General features: G+C 34.5%; 1 long non-coding RNA gene across 2 annotated transcripts in view; it reads left to right on the forward strand.

Annotated features, from left to right (window-relative positions):
- LOC140669800 (uncharacterized) overlaps positions 1–24,382 on the forward strand; it is an 88,172-nt gene that overhangs the window by 35,864 nt on the left and 27,926 nt on the right. The window contains exons 4-5 of one of the 2 annotated variants that reach the window (XR_012047407.1): positions 2,609–2,655; positions 3,136–3,520. This is a non-coding gene — a long non-coding RNA (uncharacterized lncRNA). Of the gene's footprint in view, positions 1–2,608; positions 2,656–3,135; positions 3,521–24,382 lie in introns of those variants that run through there. The other variant, XR_012047408.1, reaches the window with a different exon arrangement.

The raw sequence follows: 24,382 nt of genomic DNA on the forward strand, positions 1-24,382 counted from the left end.
TTGTACGTAAGATAAAATATTTGAAAAATCAAACATATATTGTTTTAGATATTACACCTTGTATATATTATAGTCTCATATAACACAATAGTTGCAATCATTTAAATTTATTAATTAAGACAATATAATTTGCTCCAACTATTCACAAATTTAATAATTGAATTAATGCTTATAAAGGAAAAAGATTAAGATATTGCCGGTATATTTCGTTTCTTAATACAAACATTATTAGTTGGGATAATTCGAACAAGCTTTTAATGTAAAAATATCAAGAGAACTTTGACGAATGAAAGGTTTTGTTTCTTAAAAAAATACTACATAAAATTATTGTAAAATTAGTTAAAAAAATTTCCTTAAAAAAGTTATCATTTATTTAAAGATACGCTTATAAACTGTTAAAAACGCAACACATAGTCATTGTCAGTATTATCGCTATGCTTATTAGCTAACAACTTCTAAATGATTTAAAAAAATAGCACTGATCGATATCATTTATAAATATATTTGAATATATGTATATCAGATTGATATTAAATAGTTTTAGATATTAAACAGTTTTTATGCAGTACATTTCGAGAGCTAAGATCCTAAAATAACGTTCGAATTGTATTTGAAAGAAACTAAAACTTTGCTAACGAAATATTTCACTTTCGCTTACAAAAGTGAGAGTTGTATGTTTCAAATGCTGTGTGAACAAGCCAAATAATAAACATTCTTTAAGCTCGATAAATACACAATGAAATGAATATCATATAGAAATGAAGAAAAAAATTTTTTAAACTCGTTAAGTAGGGAATACGTTTTGATAAGGACATTCATACATTTTATTTACAACGTCTATAAACAAAAATAAAATTTTGAGTTAAAAAAGAGAAAAACGGTTTATGACAGTTGAACCAGCGTTCGCGTTCAACCCTTTCCATGATTTCAATAAAAAGAGTCTGAAATGATGCTGAAAGGAATAGGATAGAAAGAAAGTTAATAGTATACTTTGTATTTTTTAGCCGGCACTTAAGTAAGTGCCCTATAAAATATTCAAAACAGTTTTTCACAATAAGTTTCCTGAGAATTTGTAAATTATTCAGGCTGTATTTCGGACTTTGACGTTTAAGAAAAGACTATGAATTATTTATGTCAATAGTTAATACACTTAATTTATTTGAGATTTATGAAATTTATAAGTTTTAAAGTATAAAAATTTAATCTGTAAAATATTATTTTATCTTATATTGAACTAATTTTTTTTTATAGCGTATCACGAAAATTTTATTAGCGATCGTAGACAAAAATTCTACAGGGCAAACTTTCATTAATTCATAAATTAATTATTAATTTTGTATTTTAAAAATGCATTAGGTAACATGAAATTCATGAATTTCTAAATATATTAACTTTTAACATATAATATGTAACGGTCCTTCTGAAAATAAATTTTAAATGATAAAAGTAACGGTTAAAGGACCCTTTAAACGCATTGCGAAGGGTTAAGAAACCCTGCGGAGAGCGTAGTTTAGTATGCTTTAAAAAAGTAGCCACATTTATGAGAGGTTTAGATATAGGTTTTTTTGCAATAAAAGGTACATGCTGCTCAGTTGGGTGTAACACATTTATATTTTTTGTTGAATTGACATCTATTTCTATAACTAATACTTCTGATGTTGCGCCGCTAAAGGGTTAAACAAATATTTTAAAATTTTTCGAATATTTTTCTGCTGTATATACATAAATAACATGTTAAATAATCAGATTGTTTATTTTTTTTTTTGTATTTAACCGATCTTATTGAGGAGCAATTATTCATCAATAAAAATATCCATCATATCGATAATTAAATATTGAGTAATTAACGATTGAAAGCAACTTATTTCTGGTGAAATTTTATGAAAAATGACAGAATTTGATTTTTTTACTATTTCAAATGTAATCTACTTGAAATTTTAATCCTTATTCCGTATTGGTGGGTTACTTTTGTCCGTGATTTTTCTAACAGCATCAATTTTAAACATCGAGTAATCATAAAACAATACATTTAAGCAAATTATTTTTCAAATTTATTATTCTACTCTTTATTTAGAAGGATCAAAGAAGATAAATTTTTCAGATTTTTAAAAATACTTTTACATATTAATAAAATTATCAAAAATACGCTGACCCACCTGTACGGTTAGAAAATGCAAAAAAACAATACGTAAGGATTAAATAAAAAATAAAAATTATAAATATACATATATGTGCGTGTGTGTGTGTGTGTGTGTGTATAAAATAATGTTAAATGCTGAAATGTATTAAAGAATGATCTTTTTCGCTTTTTCGCAAAGGAGAGGATACTTTCAAGTGGATCAAAATGGCTATAAAAATTATTAGATTTTTATCTTTTATCGTATTTCTATACCTATATAATATAATATATCCATATCTCATCTTGTACATAATTTTTGTATTACCTTATCTATTTAAAGAATAAATAAAAAATTCAAATGCGCACAATAATTACTCTTTGAAATATTAATTATTTTGAACTGCATATTATTATTGTATAAACTATTTATAAATTATTTTAAAAATATTACTTGACTATTTTATAATTTAAATCTTTTTGTTTTTTCAGATCAACATTATATTCTACAACTCTGCCAACTAAATATCATACTGATGGTGAGTGCTAAATTATTACTTATTATATTTTAATCTTGAGGCAATAAATTTGCAATATCATCAGATATAAGTGTGTGCATAGTAAAAGAGATAATAATTAAAATATACATAAATATATAATTAAGCAAGTTCTTGCTTTCTTGATAAATGCAAAATATAATAAATATTTTTATATGAAGTGAGTACACACACACAAGGCAATTATGAATTTTAAACATACATCTAAACGCGCGTGGATTTTTTTCTAAACAAAGCTGTTTCGCGAATTCTGATTGCTATTAAATTATTTTTTTTCTTTTCAAGATATATTAAAGAATGCAACAGTAAAACGCTTGTTTTTAACATATAATACTACGTGCTAATACAAGTTTTGCTTCGTTAGTTTTTCATCTACTTGTTAGTTTTCAATTTTCAATTCAACTCTGTTGCTTATTTATTTCAAGTCGTTCTTTTATAATTTCATTATGTCGAATGTCCTAGCATTGGTAAATTTTCGTGGCGAATGTTCGAGCGGGGACTGGTTATCAAGAAGTACCGCATGTTCGGCCGCGTAGAATGTATCCTTGAGCATTCTCCCGCTCGTTCGTCGTCCTGTTGGCTGCGGTTCACTGACATTCGCCGGCAGAACGTCAAGTCCAGCATACACTGTCAAGGTCCGCCGGTTCTCTCCTCAATGGCGTCTCGGTGCTGTCACGCAATTTACCTACGGTAATCGACACGCCTCGCCGCGAAGGACGCCGCTTCCATCCTTACGCGTACAACGTGACTTCCCTCCCTCCATCTTTCGGTCTCGTACAATTTATTCCATTTATTCTCGCGCGTTTATAATTTCCGAGAACGGCTCGTTAATTTTCGATAAGCTTCCGCCGCGATTCGTCATTATCTCACGAATTTCTGGATATTTTTTTTTTTTTTTTTTTTTTTTCCCGTCCTCTTTCGACGGCTGTAATTTTAAGCGAACGGAATAACGTGGTATCATACAAATCAGGGACGTTTTGCTCTTTATCGCGATTGTGTATGTACGTAGATACGTATCGCTTCCAATCGAGAAACTGCCTCGAGAAGATGAGTCGCAAACCGGAAATCGAAATCTCGAGAGATACCTTCGTTTAATTTCCTCCGCGATCGCAGTCATGAAGAGACTCGAGAGACTCTTACAACTGGTCCCTCGGAGAGGAAAAAAAAAACCGGGATTGAATAAATCACGATTACTACTTCTATTCCTCGGTAGCCATATGGCACGTCTTGTACGTCTACAAAAAAAAATTGAAAGAAAACTCGGGCACGTGAAAGATCGATTATCCTGAAATTAATTTCGAGACAAGCTGTCTACCTTCCTTCCTTGTAATCTATTACGTCTATATAATGACCCGTCAATATCGGGATAAAAATTGATTCTCTAATCGTTAACACGATAAATACACGATTTTTCAATTTAATGCAATCCCCATGATCTCGTATCTGTCATAATATTCGCAGATTATTGTTTATTATTTTAATAATTAATTTTACAAATATTTTTAAATAATTAATGCACATTTTTTATTTGAATGCGTGCAAGATAATCGTACATTTCTTCGTCGTTCGTTGCAATTTACGCGACATATTTGCTGACTATCTCTGTGAAACAAAATATCTTTAAAACACGGTAGCTGCCGCCGAAATGGCGATGACTCGCGAATTCGTCATTCGGGATGATAGTCCCGTTTCGGCGCATTTCGCTTACGACGCCGCTTGCGCTTTCGTCGATGGCGTGCAAAGAGGGAGGTGACGTGTCCCTTTCCTCCCTCCCTCCCTCCCTCCCTTCTTCCCTCTCTGTTCCTCGGGTCAATGCTGCACTTGAAAACGTGCGTCCCACACCCGGTTATGCGTCGTCGTCGTCGTCGTCGTCGTCGTCGTCGTCGTCGTCGTCGTCGTTATTGTCCTGCACTTATACGATCGGTACCGCAAGTACCAGAGACACGGCTTACTTGGTTCACTTTTGCTGGTTAACGGTAAGCCCGTCAGGAGTCAGTGAGTCAACGAGTCGACGGGGGCGCGCGAGTACGCGCGCGAGATCCCCACGCACCTCTCGACTCGATCGCGTCCAAGAGAATCGATCTCGCCACGGCACGCATACACGCATACGGGGTGTTCCAAAGCCACAGAACATCCTCTTCAGGCCGCTTCTTCCGTGCGGAGGTGATCTTTCCTTAGCGAGAGAGAGAGAGAGAGAGAGAGAGAAAGAGAGAAATACTTGAAATCTGATCCCTTGGGCTTTACGAGTTTTAAGTTTTATTACACCGTTTTATTGTTGTATATTTTTATTTTTTTTATCGTATTTCACAATTAAATTATAGCCTTGTGTATTGAAAAAATATTTGTTCGAGTGTGCCTGAAGATATTACACTGGAAAAAATCATCTTGCAACTTGAACAAAAATTTTCTAGGCGTACAAAATTAACTGAAATAAATAAATGATTAACAAATACGGTGATACTGCATATGTTTTGTATTTAATGAATTTAAGCGACAGAGACAGAATTTTGTATATCTGTATTATTATTAGTGTAATTTAGACAGAAATCTTTTCTGTAGTTTTTTTCTCTATCTTTAATACCTATTGTTAAAGACAATTATATTTGCGATTAATATTTCGGATATTCTAACAGATATAAAAAGTAGCGATAAATTTTAATTGAGACATCTAGAAATCTATTTACATTAGCAACATATTTGTTTGAGTGTCTGATCTTTTGTCTGATCTATGTCTTTATTTTTGGTCAACTTTCTGAAAAGTTGATTTTTATTAATCAAGGAAATTATAATTAAAAGAATATCTGATGATTTTGAAACACCGTGTACGCGCGCGTTGCCTCTCGCAAGCGTGTGCATGCGATGATGCAATTCTTACGTGTCCGCCATTCTTTCGAGTTCTTCAACTCGCTCGTGATGCCAGCTTTTTTTCCGCGCCTGAAAAAATCCATTCTTATCCATTAAAATATTCATATATCTCTAAATAAACTTTATAAATTCATATATCTCTGAATATTAACTTTTACCACCAAACTGTCATACATGTATACTTGTACCTTCGCTCGAAAAAATATTTTACTAATGTAGATAGATTTCTAGATGTATCAATTAAAATTTATCGCTACTTTTTGTATCTGTTGGAATATTTGTTGTCACGTATAGAATTTATAGCAATACCTCTAAAAAATTTAGATCCCATTGCCAAATATTAATGACAAATATAATTGACAATAGGCCTTAAAGATAGGCATCGCAGACAAATTTTCCGTCTAAATTACACCAATAGTACAGATATAAATTCTGTCTCTGTCATTTAAATTGATCAAGTGCAAAATATATTCAGCATCACAGTATTTGCTAATAATTTATCTGTTTCAGTTAATTTTTTACACCTAGAAAATTTTTGTTCAAGTTGCAAGATCATTTTTTCGACATATCCATTGTAACTTAATGTAGCTAAATACTCGCAATAAAAACAATCCGATATTAATGAAATAATTCATACCTGAGGCTTTCCTATAATTTATGACACTTTAAATAATCATTCTTAAGCCATTTAATGTGGAAACTATAAATTTGATATTGTCGTACTTAATCGATCGAAAAAATTTTTAGGTATCGATCTATAAATAAAGCGCGTATACATTTATATAACAATTTTTTAAAACCCTGATATTCGATGGTTGGGAATTATTGCGACGTTTAATATTTAAACATTATTCTAATATAATACAAAAGTTTACGTATAAAATTATAAAAAGGCCTCTGTAAGGATAATTTTCGCAGAGTATCGAATTTGTTATAATCAATCGGCTCGTCATGTGTGTATAAATAATCTCGGTGATATATTTTTTATTAATGTTCAGAAAAGTATGAGAATATCGTGCCAACATGATGTATACCTACCGTATATCGGTTACCACGAAAGTGCATAAAAGCTCGAGTTGCGTGAATCATTATAATCATCAAATATGCTCGGAATCAGAATATAATCATGTTTGATACAATTGCAAATTGATTTAATTGCGCGAATTGCAAATTAGTGAAATGCGACGGGCTCTAAAATCGTTCTCCATTTCGCGTGCAGGATTTTCCTCCGGGTTGTTCACTTTTCACCTCGGTCAACGGATGCATACGTCCTGCATTGATACGATCGCCGTCTGCCATCGCCGCAAAAGTCGAGTACTTTCGATCTCGCGTGCCGATTCCATAATGATCGCATTGTCTTGATCGCGATGGATCGCGACGACACTAAACTCATTTCAAAGAATCGAAAGAGAGAGAAAGAGAAAAAGACGAACATGACGTGTACAAGCGTGGATAGATCGGAATCTACTCCGTCTTCTGAAAGTGCACATCTCTTAAGAATCAGAATTATGCACAATGTGTGCTAAGAATTGTTTTGCTAAACTTTAAGTTTCTTTTTTCCTTTTTTTTTTTTTTTATAAATTATTCACAATAAATATGCTTATCAAGATTCTGAACAGGTAACGTCTAACAATAAATAATTTATATTATAAAAAATAAATAAGACTAGATAGATAAATTATTTAGTAAAGGAATTGTTCTGTAGAGAATGTGTTTATGGGACATAGAGAAGAAAACGCACACGAGAAAAGGAAGGAATACAATAGAGATGTGTTTTTTCCAAAATTTAACCCTTACTCCGTATTGTTATTTTTGGCACCTTCTAACTGTACAGGTAGGTCAGCGGGTATTTTCGATAAGTTTATTAATATGTTAAAGTGTTTTAAAAAATCTGAAAAAAGTGTATATACCTTCTTTGAACATTCTAAATGAAAACTAAAATAATAAATTTGAAAAATAATTTATTTAAATATATTATTTTAAATATATTATTTGATTATTTGTTTTCCAGAAATTGACGTGTTGTTAGAAAAATCACAGACCAAAATGATCCATCAGTACGGAATAAAATAAACGAAATAAAATTCATACTTTATGTCTACGATGCATTACGTTATAATACATATAATTCTATAATTATGTACGAAAATAGTGTGATATAAATAATTGATTGTTAATGAACAATCGGTATTCGTCAATGTTACAATTGGAAGGACTGAAAAAATAGCGAAATACATTCTCACCGCGGCGCGTTAAAAGGAAACTCGAGAAGAGACGTGAGAAATTCCCGAGGACGAGCGACCTAATTCCCGAGGAACGGGCATCCCGCTCCTACTCGCTCCAGCCTCGCCCTCTTATGCCACGATGACGCAAGACGCAACCGAGTGTTCTGCTTCTCGACGAGAGGAGAAACCTGACGTGCTCGTCTCTTGGTCATCGTCATCTTCATTCTCGGCTTTTCGGCGGAGACTCGGTCGAGAAGCGGGGCCATTAAGCGAGCCACCCTCCTCTCTCTCTCTCTCTCTCTCTCTCTCTCTCTCTCTCTCTCCCTGTCATCGCGAAAACGCTACAACTATTCGCTCGGTAATATAATTCGACTACGCTGGCCAGCGTGTACAGGTGTGCCCGCGTGCGTGTGTGTAGGCGTACACACGTACGCACGGGCCGTAGGAGAAGAGAAGGCAGGCCTTGCGAGGCTGAGAGTGGGTTCATCGGACGCCGGCGGCCGCGGATTTACCGTTACGTCTTCTTGGCGAAACCCAGGGAGACCCGTCCACGGCCATATGCCCCTCTCTTTATTTCTTTCTTTCTTTCTTTCTCTTCCTCTTGCTCTTTCTTTCACCTCTCTTTCTCTTCCTTTCTCTGTCTCTCAGTCGCGACGTGCACGAACACATATACGATCCAGTCTCACCTTCTCCTCTTCCTCCTCTGTCCCACTGAATTCCAGCCCGGCGGCGGATTTGCCGATAGAAGAAACGGAAGAGCGCGCAGGGTTTGTAGGATGACATTCGAAGAAAGTTCAAAGTTTGTTGGTTTTCACAGAGTCGTTGAACTCGCCTCTTTCGGAGATAATTTCAGTCGTTCCGCCAACCGGATTATTATGTTGCGCTGTGAAAATTGCAAAGGGAGATACAATGGGGTGCATCGTGCTTTCATAAGAATTTTCCAGAATAGAAAAGAGAAATGAAAATTCAATACCTCGATGAGATAACGCTTGTTAAACTTGCCAGAGAAAAACGTAATTGTTGGCAAATTTGTTAAATTAAAAAGATTTTATCTGAAATTTATATTTAGTTGTCTCTCGCGGCTCACCTTCCATTATTTTGATACAAATACATTATTGACTGTCCACTATGAATTTTACAAATAATAATATAAGAAATTAAATTCCAATATTTTCTTTCTTTTTTTTTTTTTTTTTTTTTTTTTTTTTTTTTTTTTTTTTTAATTTGGCGCTCAATTCGCTTAAATTTTCTCGTTATTAATGGAGTTGTAGATTAACCATGATGATGATTTTATTATCCAGATGAGATTGATCATTTCCTTTTCTTTGTCGTTGACGCATAAGCGCGTGTGTCATTTGAAATTCTTGGAACCAAGAGTGATTCGAAATCTAATTTTATTGGAATGTGGCTGTTTAAAAATAAAAGAGTAAAATTCACATCTATGCTAGAGCTTACAAATGAAAGATTTATATAAATCGAGAGAGAATATTTTTTTATATAATCTATATGTAGATAAATTTTTTTACGGCATGTAGCTTGGAATCTTAATACTACGGCAACAACCACAACTACAAAATTCTTCCGGTTAAGAATGACTTCTTGCGGTCAATTTGATTTGAATTATAGAAAAGACAGCCGCGACTTCGCTAAAAATCAAAGCAAACCGGTTAATTGTGAAATAATATCCAGTGATGTCACACGCATATCTACGTCAATCGATCGTCATTTCGTATACATATACAAGCGGAAGATTCGCTCTCAGAATAATGATGATTAGCAAATCCGCATTAAATATGCGGTACATTATATAGCAAGGTGGCTGATTCTACTAAACACGTGACAATGTGATGGAAAGGAATGTGGTAGATTTTTTACTAAACACATACTAAACGTGGCAAGTAACCATCAAGAATAAATGTGAATCTGCATAACATTAAATATTGCAGGTATGCATACGAATGGATATTAAATATGTTTACATATAAATCTATTTAAAAAAACATGATTTTAGTATAATAAAATGTGGTAAAGTTTTTAAATAAAATTCGTAGATTACTTTGTTATTAATTAAAACCTTATCGAAAAAGGAAGGGAGAGAGAAGTAAGATGGAGTTTATGTTTCAAGCGAATTTTTCTCATATCGCGAAGCAAATTTATGCGTATTCATATTTCCCTTGAATTCTCACGACATATTATTCATGGAGATATCAGAAATCGTCAGAAACCAACGTGGCCCATAAATTTCAATTAATCGACCGTTTACTTTTTATTAGTCATACGGAACCAGCTATGAGATTGATGGACGGTATAAATTCTTACAAAACAATCTATAAACCTAGCGGCCTGTATGCTGCAAATTATGCTTGAATGCAAATTACGCTGTCTCGTAGAGCGCTCACTCGATACACACGAGAAGCTGAAGCGGTTCTTTCGTTACGCATTTTTGCACTTTGCACGGCAACATCATCGCAACCCTGCTATTGTTACGTTACTAACTATTCGCATGTATTTAAAATATATCTATAAGTGAATTGAGAGAAATCGAATTAAAAAAAAAAAAAAAAAAAAAAAAAATAGGTTACAAGGTATTTAACATTGTAAATTATACAAGTTCTATTATTATTAAAATTACATGAAATTGCTTGATTTTTCTTACTAATTCGCTAAAAATGTTTTGTTGAATTTTTCAGAGAATAAGTATGGGTAGATTTAATCCAACAATTTTTAATTATGTAATTTATTATTTTAATGCTCCAATTTTTTTCATTGGACGTTTATGTAGATAAAGTCGCAAAAAGGCCACTACGTCTTCCAATTTTTTCATTAGGAATTTCCGATTGTGAGTCTAACGTACGCACCTAGCGAATCGCGGCAGACATTTCAACAGGTGGGCGAGTCCGTCGAACGAACGCATTTTTCCCACCGCGTGGCAAAGGCCACCTGTGCCTCTCTCGTGCGCGCGCCTTCTACTTTACTTTCTTCGCGGTGTTCCGTTAAATACCCCACGCCGAACGCGATTGCGAATCCAGGTGCGGAGGTCAACTTACGTCAGGTTAGGGTTCCGGAGCTTCGCTTCGACGAGTCCCCTTCCAGCGTCCTCGGCGTCTCGCGGAGCGTCACGGGCGTTCGCTCGTTCCGTCATTTCCGCTATACACAAATTGACCCTCAAGATATACCCACATTGTATTTTATAATTGTTAGATTTTAGAGTACAGTTTGATATTTGTCGTTTAGCTTGTCTCGTTACGTTTGAGAGTGAAACTGGATATTGACATTGCGATCGAATCTTTTTTTTTTTAAAGACTTGAAGGCTATTCTAGTAATATAAACAATTAATATTTGGGATTTTTTTAAGAATATTATATAAAAATATTAGATAAAAATTGATTCTTTTGAGTTTTACACATATTTTTATTGATGTTTAAACAGTACTTTTACTTTCTCAGTATTTTTAAATTTTGGATATTTAATTTTTTTTGTTCAATAAGTTCAACCAACCTTACGTAATATGTCTAAAATGACAGTATGATATGCCGTTTCTCGTATAAATTGTCTGAAATGAAAAAAATTCGCAGACTCGATTGAAAAAAAAAAATTAAATATCCAAGATTTAAAAAACTATCGTCCAAATTTGAACGCGTCAAACATTTGTAAAACGCAAAATCAATTTCGAATATCATTAAAAAAATTTTTAACAATCATCAAGGATTCATACTGTGCAAGAGTAGATTGGACCCTTCATTTTTCTTTCGTATGCGTCGTAATATCTTTCAATAACTGGCCTACATTACAGAATGTGTTAAAGAAGTTTGCAGATGCCTCCGGATTCGAAATCCAATATTCGTGATTTACATAGAATGTGGCAAAATAAATTTGCAAATGAAATTATTTTAACCGAATCTTTTATTTATATAATTACATATTTTTTGTTCAATAAGCTCAACCAACTTTACGTAATATGTCTAAAATGACAGTATGATATGCCGTTTCTCGTATAAATTGTCTGAAATGAAAAAAATTCGCAGACTCGATTGAAAAAAAAAAATTAAATATCCAAGATTTAAAAAACTATCGTCCAAATTTGAACGCGTCAAACATTTGTAAAACGCAAAATCAATTTCGAATATCATTAAAAAAATTTTTAACAATCATCAAGGATTCATACTGTGCAAGAGTAGATTGGACCCTTCATTTTTCTTTCGTATGCGTCGTAATATCTTTTAATAACTGGCCTACATTACAGAATGTGTTAAAGAAGTTTGCAGATGCCTCCGGATTCGAAACCCGATATTCGTGATTTACATAAAATGTAGTAAAATAAATTTGCAAATGAAATTATTTTAACCGAATCCTTTATTTATATAATTACATATTTTTTTCGTGAGATATTTTACTATCTATTAGTTGACAGCTTCCGGACTAGTTTTGCGAGAATACCCGTATACTTTTATATCAATATCAATATCGCGACACACACACACACTAAATTCGCTTTTTGCAATTTCTGCTCGTAAACCGTTCTTTAGTCTCGGCGAACATTGCGCCGAGCAATTTTCCGCGGCGAATGCGAAATAGCATCTGGAAGCCGCGCGCGGAAGCAAAACGTTCTGCGTGTGGCAATAAACCGGCGCAACAAAACCGCTATAAATTTCGCGAGATATCGCTGCGAATGATCGAAACGTAGGAAGAGGAGAAAAGGACCATTTGCGGAATTTGCACGGATAGGAAAGTGGATAACGGTGTAAGAGCGCAAAGAGATAAATAAAAAAAAATCACGGACGTTTTGCGCGTTGCCTGGCAAAACGAATAGGCAAAACATAGGAGCCGCCATGCTGGTACCCGCTGGCTTCCTCTTATACCTTGTCTCGACATGGTGGCCGAGCCGATGATAACCGTCGTCGAGCGATCAAAGTAAAGGGGTCGACCAACTCTATTTCCCTCATTGCGGCTTTTCGTAGTAAGATTACCAAGCGTACGAGAGAGTGTTACAAATTCCTCAACGATACCGGTATTCGTTTTCTCTTTTCGCACATTTTCAAAAAAAATACACACATTTGTACAATTTGTGTAATTTTATTTATTACATGATATCGGTTTTTGCAAATATAAATTAAAAAAAAACAAAAAACTCAACACAGCCAAGTCTTTCATTCTAGTCTGTAATGACAAAAGGAACTTGGGAAGTTTTAAATATAGTTTGATATATATATATACATACATATATATAAAAGTCGAGACGTGGAAACGTTTCTCGGAGAATAAAACAATGAATCGCGAAATCGCGGACGGTCGCCGCGCTCGCAAGGTTAATTTCGCCGTCGACGTGGAAATCGCCTCGGAGATAGAGAAGGTGAAGCACGGTCATGGGAAGAGAGAGACCAGCGAGAGACGAGAGGCGGTCGTACCTCGCGCCGCGAGCCGCGACTTCCTCCGTGCGTGCAAGAAGCGAGTCAAGTTCGCCGGCGGGCACACGCGCACTCACGTGTGTACGCGCACATCTACTTACGTATAGTCGTGCTACAGACAGGGACCAGGTAACAGCGTTCCCGTGTTACCGGTCCACGCGCGGCCGCCACGGTAATTTATTTAATGTAAGCGACACACACCGTCGCACACTCGACGCGTATACGCGCGCGAGCGCACGTATACGCAGGATGTTCCGAAGCAGAAGCTCCTCGAGACGAGCGGCACAGTTATCGCGTAATGGGTCTACGTTTTAGCAACACTTTTGTAACCAGGAAAAGACGATGAAAGAATGCAAATATAAAGCGTAAAAGGATAAAATTTAATATAAGTTTGCAGAGGGAGAGGAGAGTACAATATTTTTTTTTCGTGGGGCGATAAAATTACGACAAGAAATATAAAAGAATAGAGGATTTATGCGAGGAAAATTCAGAATGTCTATTTTCTGCAAAAGTATTAGAAAATACTTTCGATAAAAAAATTTTTTAAATATTCTTTTTATCTGAAAATTTGAACAAAAATGCCTGCAAACATTAGGAATTTTTTTTACGAAGGATGTTCCGAAGCAGTAGCTCCTCGAGACGAGCGGCACAGTTATCGCGTAATGGGTCTACGTTTTAGCAACACTTTTGTAACCAGGAAAAGACGATGAAAGAATGCAAATATAAAGCGTAGAAGGATAAAATTTAATATAAGTTTGCAGAGGGAGAGGAGAGTACAATATTTTTTTTTCGTGGGGCGATAAAATTACGACAAGAAATATAAAAGAATAGAGGATTTATGCGAGGAAAATTCAGAATGTCTATTTCCTGCAAAAGTATTAGAAAATATTTTCGATAAAAAAATTTTTTAAATATTCTTTTTATCTGAAAATTTGAACAAAAATGCCTGCAAACATTAGGAATTTTTTTTACGAAGGATGTTCCGAAGCAGAAGCTCCTCGAGACGAGCGGCACAGTTATCGCGTAATGGGTCTACGTTTTAGCAACACTTTTGTAACCAGGAAAAGACGATGAAAGAATGCAAATATAAAGCGTAAAAGGATAAAATTTAATATAAGTTTGCAGAGGGAGAGGAGAGTACAATATTTTTTTTTCATGGGGCGATAAAATTACGACAAGAAATATAAAAGAATAGAGGATTTATGCGAGGAAAATTCAGAATGTCTATTTCCTGCAAAAGTATTAGAAAATACTTTCGATAAAAAAAATTTTTTAAATATTCTTTTTATCTGAAAATTGAACAAAAATGCCTGCAAACATTAGGAATTTTTTTTACGAAGGATGTTCCGAAGCAGAAGCTCCTCGAGACGAGCGGCACAGTTATCGCGTAATGGGTCTACGTTTTAGCAACACTTTTGTAACCAGGAAAAGACGATGAAAGAATGCAAATATAAAGCGTAAAAGGATAAAATTTAATATAAGTTTGCAGAGGGAGAGGAGAGTACAATATTTTTTTTTCATGGGGCGATAAAATTACGACAAGAAATATAAAAGAATAGAGGATTTATGCGAGGAAAATTCAGAATGTCTATTTCCTGCAAAAGTATTAGAAAATACTTTCGATAAAAAAAATTTTTTAAATATTCTTTTTATCTGAAAATTGAACAAAAATGCCTGCAAACATTAGGAATTTTTTTTACGAAGGATGTTCCGAAGCAGAAGCTCCTCGAGACGAGCGGCACAGTTATCGCGTAATGGGTCTACGTTTTAGCAACACTTTTGTAACCAGGAAAAGACGATGAAAGAATGCAAATATAAAGCGTAAAAGGATAAAATTTAATATAAGTTTGCAGAGGGAGAGGAGAGTACAATATTTTTTTTTCGTGGGGCGATAAAATTACGACAAGAAATATAAAAGAATAGAGGATTTATGCGAGGAAAATTCAGAATGTCTATTTTCTGCAAAAGTATTAGAAAATATTTTCGATAAAAAAATTTTTTAAATATTCTTTTTATCTGAAAATTTGAATAAAAATACCTGCAAACATTAGGAATTTCTTTTTACAAGATTTGAATAAACTGAAAAGCTTTGGTTATCGCTGCAGACTTTTTTCCTTCGTTGCAAATACAGGAAGAGTACCGTTCGGGGAATAAATTGCGGATAGAACGCAAAAGGGAACGTGGCGCGATTTCGACGATGACGCCGCGGCGTCATCGCGCACCTTTTCGCGGGAGAGAACGTCGTAACCTCAAGAACCTCGCGAGGAAGGCGAGGCCGATGAATGCACGGCGATGAACGGGAAGGAAGGTGAGACGCGCGTATACACACGCTTCTGACCTCAAGAAACCGAGTGGCGAGTGGGTAGAAGAGAAGCGGGAGGAGAGGGACGAGAGAACTCGCCTTCGCGAGAGGAGAAGGAGGAGTGGAGGAGAAGAGGAGAGCCCCAACAACGGTCTGGCGCGGATCCAGCATACGTGCACGAACTCGAGGACTCTCGTGTGTGGTTTCTCCTCTTTGCCTTTTTTCTTTCCGCCGCGGGAATACGCGCTCTTGCAGGGCCGACGCGTTGGGGAGCCTTTGCACCGAGAAACATACGATAATCATAATTGTAAAGAACAAACGCAAACAGAACGTTAAAACAAATTCAGAATAGATGAATAAATTGGATATATAAAAAATACTGGAATAATAACAAGGTATATTTAAAAAATAAATCTGACAGTGAGTCCTCGATTATTTCGATATTCGATCACGAATATAATAAATATTCATCAACAACAAAATCTGAATATTCATAAAGAATAGAGAAAATATCTCAAACTACAATATAATATCTTACCTGACATACTGCGTGTATTATATTATTTTACATTATCTAGATAGAGAACTCTAATATTCGGGAGGGAAATATTTGGCTTTTAATTATTTCATAATCATTTTAATATCCGCGAAAAATCCAGAGCAATTATAGCTAATATATTGGAATTAAATACTTTGAACATGTGTCTATAAATATATATGTAATATTTATTTTCTATTTTGCAAGCAAAGGGGGTAATTTAATGGAGGGCCCAGAGAATCTTGATATCCTCCCTGCGCATGTACGCGAGGCTGAGCTTCTCAGGCTCTTCTCGGCGAGTCGGATATTTTCCAATACGAGATTATCAAATCTCGCGTGCGAAGGATGCCGGCAAGAGCTAAACGACAATATGTGATTATGTGTCCAATTGCCTTTCCAAGATGTAATCAAACGTAGATGTCAGAGTATATATGTAACATTTTTTTATATCCGGCTCCAAACTAATAGTATTATCATACGAGTATGACGTATAGAGTGACCGCATGCATAAATATTCACATCCAATAATCGATGTGTGTCTCGCAGGAAATCTTTTATTATCGTAAATATCAAAACTGGATCTGACATGCATTCGTGCTTTGATCGATCGCTAGAATAAAATCGGGCCTCTCCTGATTGACGCAGAACAGCATAATGCACTCAATGATAGAACGTGTTACGCATAATTAAAGCTAGGATTGTAATACTTCCGGTTTTAGCCTCAAGTCTTTAATAATATAGTGTTATTTTTTTACATTGTAATTGCCATATCTTTTATTTTGCAACAATGTCTTTAGTGCAATATCTCTTTTTTTTTTATTTTTTTTTAACACGATCTCTCTCTCTCTCTTTCTTCGGCAAGGCATGATATCGAGATATCTCTGATTAGAACATAATAACGTCAGCGCGATAAAAACATAATAAAATGCGGAGGCAGAGGAAAATTGAAGGGGGAGAGAAGGTAGAAGATGTGTTAGTCGAGCTGTAGATCGAGCTGTAGATCGACTTGCGAGGAATTGTGCTTCGGAAAATTGCGTCATTACAAAAAGAACGCACGCAACAAGAGTCCTTCTGCTCCCTCCCCCTCCCCTGCCCCGACGGAAGAAACCCTTAATTGGTCAAGCAGCCACGCCACCGCGGGAAGTATACGGGATCTAGGGACGTGACTCGTGCGACGCGCATGCACACGGAAACGTATGCACGCGCTAAAACGCGCAAACGCATTCAATCATAATTCAGAATCGTAAAGAGCTCCAACATGTACCAGTTTTTTTTTTTTTTTTTTTTTTTTTTTAAGCGAGATTGTCTCATGTAATACAGTAAACTGATATTAATTTTTATTTTCATTAATTTTCGCAATAAACGTAGATTGATCTACGAGTAAGAAAGGAAATGGACCAGTTCCGGTTAAACTATTGCTTTAACTATACGAGTAATATATTAATTCTTACTCCATATTGTTATTTTTGGCACCTTCTGACTGTACAGGTGGGTCAGAGTATTTTTGATAAGCTTATTAATATGTTAAAGTGTTTTAAAAAATCTGAAAATAATGTGTATATACCTTCTTTGAACATTCTAAATAAAGACTAAAATAATAAATTTGAAAAATAATTTACTTAAATATATTATTTTATGATTATTTGTTTTCGAGAAATTGACGTTGTTAGAAAAATCACAGACAAAAATGATCCACCAATGATATAAGGAATAAGGATTAATACACAGTAAAAAATAAAATGTTAATTTTAACATTTTTTCCATGTCCCAGAAAATCCACTCTAAATTTTAAGTTAAAATAACTAACATTTATCGTGCGTTACTTATTGACAAATTAGAAATGTTAAGGGAATCCAAAAGCTGTTTTATATTATCGACCAAAATTTAACCCAACATGACAATATATTTGCTCAAGATAAAAGTTTTGCAATTTATGCACACAAAATAAGATAGGTTTCTGGTTAAGTTATAAAGTTGACATGAAATACGTATAACACGTGGAAATGTTATAAAAATAATAACATATCAGCCGCATGTTAATTTTGAAGTAGTAATCAAAACGTGGTAAAACAAGAAAATGTTAACATATCGACACACAGTTTTTTCACTGTGTATGGGTTCGCGCTTTCTCACTTTTACAATAAATTACAATAATTTACAATCGATTGTATTAAACGCGCCCAAGAGAAGAGAGAGAGAGAGAATAATGAATTTTTCCGCGCTTTGTATGCGGATTATGATGTGCGCGTTCCGCGCGATTATAACAACTGTTACCTCATTAAGATTTATAAATCGCCAGTTAATAGTAACGTCTAGGAAACATTGTGTTGCGATCCGACTTCGTTACAGCGATGTTCAATGCGGCGTTACAATGCGCGCGTCATATGCGCGTATCTGATTATCTGCCGACGATATTACACGCCGACGAATGCCGAAGTGCCGTAACACACGTCGGCGTGAGTGATTTCAAGCAGGCTGGCAGAGCACACCTGTTGTGTCCCTCGCCGACGTCTTCTTTCCGTCTAGCGCGAGTCCGTCCCGTCGTTTTCAACGCGCGAGTTACGTTAACGGTATACCGACTTGTGCGACGATATTACTCGGAAATCATTCCCCCCTTCCCCCCCCTCTCTCTCTCTCTCTCTCTCTCTCTCTCTCTCTTCCGCGACTTGCGAATCCCGACCGTAATTGTCTCCCAATTATTCGCGTAAGAGCGAGCGCGGAATTTCGATTTTCTTGCGAGCTGTGTAAAACAATAATAAAAAGAACGCGTGTTCTCACAGCATTTTCCTTCCAATTGTTGCATGTTATCTCTCATGAGACTGTGATAGATTTTGAAGTAAAAAATATTTACATTAATTTTTTTATTTAACAGAGAATAGAACAAAAAGATTTATAAATTGATAAAAAGGCTGATAAAAATTCAAGATAGTAAAGGTGCGGTACCAAGGCGTGAATGAGCCAAATATGTATAATTTAAAATTATATTAGAGTTATTTAATATAAAGTCGGTATAAAGAGTACAATAAAATTACAACAGTACAGTAAAATCAAAATTGAGCGTAACTAATAAAATAACTCAAGTGAAGTAAAATAAAAAAATAATAAAAAGTAATAAAAACATAGATGTACATTGCGAACGTTTCAATAATCAATTATTGTATGATAAAATTAACGCAAAGGTGGTCAAAGATATAAATTTCGGAGTTTATGATATTCATAATTCGCTATCTCTTGAACTATAACAACTAAAAAAAATTGATATAAGTATAGACGTGGCTGAAAGATGAATTAAAGAAATTTCAAGAAACAGACTAACAACATTGTTTGGTTATAATTCGCAAAAACGGCAAGCATAAAGGAAAGAGCATGTTGGTTGAAATTAAAATTTCTAAAGTCTCGATTGCAAAAAATGTCGGACGGGAGTAAACTGCAATTTGTCGAAGAAATTCCGACGGCCTATCCACGTGATGCACGCATGCAACCATACGAGTATCGCGGTCGGAAACGTTCGATGCCCCTTTCACCTCTGTGAGAAGCGCTCACAGGGGGACCTTTCCTCCGCACCTTCCTTCCGACTCGGTCCCCTACCGAGGTGGAAGTGACGCGGGACGTCGCGCCGGGGAAAAAGAAATCTCCGCGAGATTACGTAAGACATATGGCGAAGTAGTTTCGTAGACGATCAGGGAACTGGTAGCGAGCAACGACCGGAACTGGCGAGGAACAGTGGCACTGAACTCGAAGGGGGAAGGAGACGAAGACGCCGAAGTCGACCGTCGCTCGTCGACGACGAGGTAGACGCGGCGTCGAAGCGCGTCGCGCGAGGGAAGAGATTGCCTTCCGAGACTAATGATAGTCTGGATTTTAGTGTGGCTCGTAGCATCAGCTGCAATACGTGTAATGACGATAATGATAATAATGATTGTAATAACGATGGCTAGCCTCGTGCGCGGGACGGTCGAGTTCGCCCGAGTCCTTTTTTTTTTTTTTTTTTTTTTTTTTTTTCCCTCTTCTTTTTGCTAGGACGAGGATCTAACATTATATATAATCCCGTAGCTTAACTACCTGACGTAACTCGACTCGAGATTGACCGCCGCAACGAAATTACATCCCGTCGAACACACATCCCCGTCAGATAAATTCAATGTAATAATTAAAAGCGCGGATTCTGTTTAGAGAAAACAAGTGTCGAATAATATTTTTCCATTTTATAATGGGGCTTTATATATTATAAAAAAGGCAGTTAGCTAATTGTTCTTGCATAGGCGGGAAATTACTTTTTAATTATTAATAATTATTTTCTCATTTTATTATTTGTTTCAGTTGTTTTCTAAATTATTTACTTAATATAATTTAATTATTATTTTTTAATTAGTTTATATTGTGCACATTTTTTTATTGACTCAGTTTTTATTGACTCTTTCGTTCAATAGTCCGGGTCGGTCTCACGCTGCGCCGGCACGAGGTGAAGAAAAGATTCTTACGTTTATATTCTCGTGCCATCCGATCTCAATGGCAACAATTGGCTCGAAAAGATCTCAATGTCTTGGAGTAACTTCAGACAAAACTATTGACGCAGGTAGCTTCGAGCACGTGTTCATTTTGACACATTTGAGATGACCCTGTGAGAAAAATTTTAACATGTGAAAAAGATATGTTGTCTATCTGTGCACCTTTATTCTCGAGCCAATCGATGTGAACTTTTGTTTCAATGAAACAAAATGAAACTTTAATCAGAACATTTTTTTTTTTTTTACACAAAAGTTGCTATATTTGCTGTTAAATAAAATCTAAAATAACGCGATAAAAATAATACGGAATAAATATTATATATGTAACTTACATATTACCACGTGTGTACAATTAAGTTTTGAATAAGTGTTTGATGTTATATAAATTGCGCGTAAAATAATTCAGCTTCTCGTGGAAGGATCGAAGAAACGCTAATTTTATGATCGCGTTGCATGCTCTCTCTCTCTCTCTCTCTCTCTCTCTCTCTCTCTCTCTCTCTCTCTCTCTCTCTCTGAAGAGAGAGAGAGATACATAATAGTTGCTTTATACTCGTTTGGTAACATAGCCCGTCTCACAACGGGCTGCAATAATTTCCCCCACTTGGTCGCGAAACCACGTTTACGCGACTGCAGTAAGCAAACGCGTGCGCCGTTGCGTTGCATAAGTGCTCTTCTCTCCTCGATCGCGACCTTGACTTTGACTTTGACTCTTGATTACGATCGCGACCAAGTAGCGGCGGTTGCCACCGACATACGACATACACGCGGTTTCGCAAGCTGAGCGTATGGGCGGATAAACCTCACCTCTCCTAGATACCTGCGTTGTTGCATCGCGCGACCGAATGACTGAAACTGCGACTCGCTTGCCTGTTGGACGTTGGAATTGCATTTCAATCGTCTAGAATTTAAAATTGAGCATGACTTGATTTTTAATAAAGAAATCAAGAAAAAGGAGAGAGAATAGTAAGAAACTAAATAAATCAATAGTAAGAGATAATTTATATTCACTTTAATGAATTTTAGTTATTACTTTAGCTAATTTCTTCATTTGATTTTTAACTTAATTTTACGTTTTTAATTTCATTTAGGTTTCTTATCGAGCATAAGAATTTACCTAACATGACAAAGTCAGATGAATGATTTACATTTGAATATATTATTTATTATTTATATACCTGAGTAATTATTTGTTATCTAGTGAGATGTTATGAAAAAAACTTTTTTTGCATTGTGCGTTCATTGATTTTTTTTTATTATTTGACAGAATGTAATTTTTCGGTAGATAATAGTTTTAGAATAAACTACACAATATAAAGTTGAACATAAGACATTCAATCGTCTTAAAATCTCGTAGAAATAGGTAAAAGGCAGCTAAAACGGATGCACAAAAAAAAAAAAAGGATTGTGGTGTGCATTGTGGACACTTTTATTATTTTTAGAAACGGATGCGGAACCTATTACAAGCGTGAAATATATTGCTAAACACAACTTGTAATAATACCTGTATTATTTTTCGAAGGAAAGTATGAAAAAGAGTAAGGGTTTGAATAAAGATACAGTAGCCAAATTGTTATGGAGAAGATGTTAAAATAAAAAAAATTGTAGGTTTTTTTGGCTGGATCACTCTGAGTGAAGAATATATACATTCTTAGAATTTATATAACTTGTATTCATTTTGAAATCTTTAAAATGGCGTCAGAAAATAAAATTGGTGTAGGAAAGAAAATGCTTTTTTATAAGTATATTTTATTATAATAAAAAAATTTGAAGTTTGATTTCTGAAATCTTTTAGCGACAAACGTTAACTGAAATCCGTCCGTTTTGTGCAAGACAATAAATAAACTAATCATACATGTACTTTTCTCAATTAACGGTCGAGCTTACATGCGTATGTCATCGTCTTTCGCGTAACTAATGGCTCAATTGAGGATATTTAGAAATTTGTGACTCAATAAGAAAAGTATGGTAGAACCGTATATATTATTAAAATGAAAAATCTTAATTAATAATTAATATAAAATAACATTATTTAATAAAAAAAAGAAATATTTGATATTGCTTGTTAGTGCTTGTTAATTCTATTCATAATTGTGATTAAATCGCAATAATCTAAAAAAAGGCTAGAAAATATTAATAATTATCAACTCTTCGAATGTAACGGAAAGTATACGTACGCATATACGTATATACTAATGCAATACAATCCTATCGCAATATCGTTTCTCTATAATGATATACGTCGAGAGAAATGCAAATCGATCGTTTGAGAATATGCATCGAGTGGCATGAGGTACTTAAGAAATATCCATAAAGCCAATCTTACGTAAACTTATTACATAATTTATTCCATGTGCTGTGTTCCTGTTCATGCAGTTTATAGTTGCTTTTTTATTCAATGTCAAGGATATTAGACAACTATTATAGAGAAAAAAGTTTCTAGTTATTCACGATTTCGTGACTAAACGAATAATTTAAATATTATTAAAAATAATAAATGTCTAACAGAATAAAACAATAAAAATATTGAAAAAGTATGTTTAAATAATTTTTGTAATAAAAATTATAATATATAGAAGAGAAAGAGGATTATATATTATATTTTTTTGCCAAATCTCGTTTGAGTTTTTATACAATAATTTGAAATAATGCAGACACACATGTACTGTAGATTTAATCGATCGAAAACTCCAGGTCGCGAGAGCAGCGTGCAAAGAATGTTTTATGCATGATCAGCAGACAGAAATCTTAGGAAGATAAATAAAGTGCCGATCTCTCTTCTTTAGGACATCTCATTTTGCTCTACCTGCCGTTTATACATCTTCCTTCCTTGATCGAGAGATAAACGATCGAACTTGAACGCAGTGATTTATGCGCAGTATCGTTATGAACGCTCCGAGATATATATTCGTTAATTGGCACAATGTTTAGTCATGCTAATTAAAGTGTTTTTATTTAATCGCTGTGATATTTAATTATTTCCAAATTTTTTATTGTTTCAAAAAAAAAAGTATCAATAAAATTCTTTGCAGATAAACCGATGTTCCCAATACTTGTATAATTATAATTATTACACATGTAATATTTTTAATCGTATAATTAATAATATAATTTTATTCGTATATTGATTAAACTTAAATTTTATTGTACATGTATGTATGTATAATTTCCAAGATCATAAAAAATGAATGGGTTTCGAGATCTCATCTAGTGAATATCTCTCCCTCGTAAAGAAGGTCGTAAATATTCTCGCCCTTAAATTTTTTTTTTTTTTTTAGAAATCTGAGATAAAATCGGAAGATATTTGGCGCTAGATATAATTCAATGTCACTGCTTGTTATAGATTGAAATTGATTAAATGAATATTTGGTTTTTTTGCAGTTCAATGTCTGTACACAAACATTATATTTTTTTCCCCTTTTCCTGGAGAATCAATTTTTTTTATAACGAGAGGGCAATATAATATTTTTCTTTAAATAACAATAACAAAATATAAATATATATTTGAAAAGTTATTACATTTAAATTAATTTACTCTTTCAGTTCTACCTTATTCTTGAATAGATATGTAAAAAAAAAATAAATTTTGATCTAAAGTAATATAATAAATGTGAAAGTAAGATAAACTAAAAAGTTACTTAATTTACGGATTTTTACGAACCTGCGACGGCTAGAGAGGGAGAGAATTTATTATCCGGAAACGCATTCAACGATAAAAAAACGTTCATTTTTAAATGTTACGTCAAAAGGTGCAACTAGGGATGAAACAACTATTTTCCCTAGAAAAAGAAAAGAAAAGAAAAAAAAAACAAGGAAACAATGCAATCTTCTAACGAGAAAGAAAACGAGGGCTCTCCGAGTACACGCGC

Source organism: Anoplolepis gracilipes, chromosome 9 (genome assembly GCF_047496725.1).
Source record: "Anoplolepis gracilipes chromosome 9, ASM4749672v1, whole genome shotgun sequence".
Taxonomy (NCBI): Eukaryota; Metazoa; Arthropoda; class Insecta; order Hymenoptera; family Formicidae; genus Anoplolepis; species Anoplolepis gracilipes.